Consider the following 3,229-nt stretch of genomic DNA (forward strand, 5'->3'; position numbering starts at 1 on the left):
ACCTAATGGTCAGGGGTCCCTTTACCTTTACCATCTATAAAGCATATTGTAATAGTTTTTTTTAAGCCATGACACGCTATAAATTTCCTTCCTATTTTCCCAAGCTTTTCCTAGGCAGCCATATCTGTATTATATACTTAGCTAACTTAACCATTGTTATTTTAAAATTTTCATCCTTCGTTTCCCATGCTAGCAGCAACTTTTACATTTCAGAAGTTCATTTCTCATCCTTTTCACCTAAACCGGTCTCAAAGTTGGAACTTTGCTCAGCAAATCCATTCTTTAAATCCCTTTTATCGATTTCATTTAACTGAGGATATTGGAACCACCAAGTTTTGCACTTCATCAAACTTTTTAAGCTTATGTTCATTCCTCCCTTCCAAACTGACTCTGAAAATCACCCTTCAAAGGCTACGACTGAAAACATTTGTGCTAATCTGGGCAAACTCATTCTTGTGTGACCCACTTCCATTATTCATCAGCCACCCAGAAATAATAATAATAGTAATTTTATTTTCACCCGCCTATCTGACTGGGTGGAAACCAAATGCCGGATTGTTCCAGCTTAATGGAGTGAGTTTGGGGAAAGTTTTACAAAAAAATAAATAAATCCAAAAAAGCAAAAGAAAACCCCAAAATGATTTCTCGCCCACGTATCTCTTCCCATATGTTTTCAGTGTGGGATTAAGCGCTCTTCCCCATAGGATTTTTCCAGGGGAGTCCCCAGGACAGTTTTCTGCGTGTTCCTTCCTTCTTCAATCTTCAGATTGGCATCTCAGGAGGTGGAGACAACTCTCACCTCACCTTGATGTCTCTCCAAGTAAAGGCCTCCTTCTTATCCTTTTTCATACTCTCTCTCTTTGTTTCCACAAAGCTAAGGATGCAAAAGCAAACAGGGACTTTTGTCTGGAGATGTTGGCTTTCGCAGCCAACGCCCAAACGCCACCCCAGGGCGAAACCTGCAGGCAAAATGGGTAATTGGGTCAGGACAAAGGGGTTCTTGCACCTGTGGAGCAGCTGGCAAGAGCCTCATCCTGCTTCATCCTGAGGCCACAGCAACCGATACGCTGACAGCAAGCGGGCAACTCTCCAGAAGAAAATACCGCCCCCCCAAAAAACCCTAGTGAGAAATTCAGTGTCTATTTTCCGGCTTTGCTGCATATGTTCATCTGGAAGGCAAATGAGCTTCTGCTCCCACAAGGAGAGTATGGCATCTGGGCAGTAGCATAGCAGGGGTTGCCAGAACCTGGAGAAAGGAAATTATTCATAGAATCATAGAATGGTGGATCTGGAAGGGACCCCGAGGGTCATCTAGTCCAACCCCTGCAATGCAGGAATCCTGTCCACAGCCATCCCTGAGGTGGGCTTGAATCACCAAGCTTTTAATTAACAGCTAGATGCCCTTTCCGCCAGCTATGATGTGTGTTTCATTCCAAAATGCAGAGAGAGACTCCCAGCTGTCAGGAGACTGTCTTCTAAGCAGCCCTTTGATTTTTATTTATTAGATTTATTAGATTCCAAGTGAGTGGCATACAAAGGGCGAATAGGTTAAGTCGGTAATGATATAATGGGCAAAGGACTTTGGACATAAAATACAGATGGCAGATTGGGAACGGTTATGGAAATCAGATTCGGCTTGCAGTGTGAAGCTGCACAATCTTTATACCCAATTACTTGGTCGTAAGCTCCATTGACTACAGTGGGACTGAAAAATGGGGTAGATATAAGATATATGTTCAAAAATATAGTAAAGGTTCGCTATCTATGCTAGCATTCAATTGACACTGGAGAGAAATTGAGTTGAGAAACAAGATTAAGGTTACATATTGATATAGGAATGTATTAGATAAAATGTAAAGAAATATACAATAATAAGAGTACATTCATTTGTAAAAAAAAAAAAGAATATACAACGAGACTGACAGAAGAAGAAGAAGAAGAGTTTGGATTTGATATCCCGCCTTTCACTCCCTTTAAGGAGTCTCAAAGCGGCTAACATTCTCCTTTCCCTTCCTCCCCCACAACAAACACTCTGTGAGGTGAGTGGGGCTGAGAGACTGTGACTGGCCCAAGGTCACCCAGCAGCTGCATGTGGAGGAGCGGAGACGCGAACCCGGTTACCCAGATTACGTGACTACCGCTCTTAACCACTACACCACACTGGCTCTCACCACACTGACAGGAAGTTCGTAGTGCTGGAACAAATGTTATTTTGAAATGGCTTTATGTCTTTTTCTTTTCTTTCTTTCTTTTTATTTTTTCTTTCTTTAGGTACATAAATTTGGTATATAAACTTTGTATACATGTTGGAAATTATATTATAATATGCCCTGTAATGTAATATGCTAATGTATACATATGTGACATAAGAACGTTAATTTTTTAAAAACAGAAACCTGGGTGGGTGAAGAGGGTGGAGTGGGTTTCACCCAGCTGTGCCCACCTGGGTACTCAGTGCAGCCACAGGCCAGATTCGAGGGTCAGGGAGGGGGAGGTGCTGTGGTCTATGAGAGTCTCTCTCTGTCTCCAGGCTCTGTCCAGTTGGGGCTCCCTGTCTGTGGGAATGCTCTCCCCAGGAAAGTTCACCTGGTGCCTTCATTACAGGTAAAAAAAAGGTAAAGGACCCCTGGACGGTTACGCCCAGTCAAAGGTGACTATGGGGTTGCGGTGCCCATCTCACTTTCAGGCCGAGGGAGCCGGAGTTTGTCCACAGACAGTTTTCCGGGTCATGTGGCCGGCAGGACTAAACCACTTCTGGCACAACAGGACACCGTGACAGAAGCCAGAGCGCACGGAAACGCCATTTACCTTCCCATTGCAGCGGTTCCTATTTATCTGCTTGCACTGGCATGCTTTCAAACTGCTAGGTTGGCAGGAGCAGGGACCGAGCAACGGGAGCTCACTCCATCGTGAGGATTCGAACAGCCAACCTTCCAATCAGCAAGCCCAAGAGGCTCAGTGGTTTAGACGACAGGGCCACCCGCATCCCTGTCTTCATTATACACCTTTAGGCGCCAGGCAAAACTGTTCCGTTTTAACCAGGCCTTTGGTTGATCTGATTGACATCCTCTGCCCTGTTTAAAATGTGGCTCTTTTTGGGGGGGGGGTTACTGGGTTGTTTTTATTTTGATATACCTGTGGGTATAGTGCAGTATATAAACAAACAAACAAACAAACAAAACAAACCATCTGCTCCTCCCCTCGCCCTCCCCTGCCTCGACTGTGGTCC

General features: G+C 44.3%; 1 long non-coding RNA gene across 1 annotated transcript in view; it reads right to left on the bottom strand.

Moving 5' to 3' along the window:
* Positions 1-3,229, bottom strand: part of LOC310668660 — a 151,027-nt gene that overhangs the window by 114,178 nt on the left and 33,620 nt on the right. The gene's annotated exons all lie outside the window — the stretch shown is intronic.

Source organism: Podarcis tiliguerta (assembly GCF_965153285.1).
Source record: "Podarcis tiliguerta genome assembly, chromosome: 18".
Lineage (NCBI taxonomy): Eukaryota > Metazoa > Chordata > Lepidosauria > Squamata > Lacertidae > Podarcis > Podarcis tiliguerta.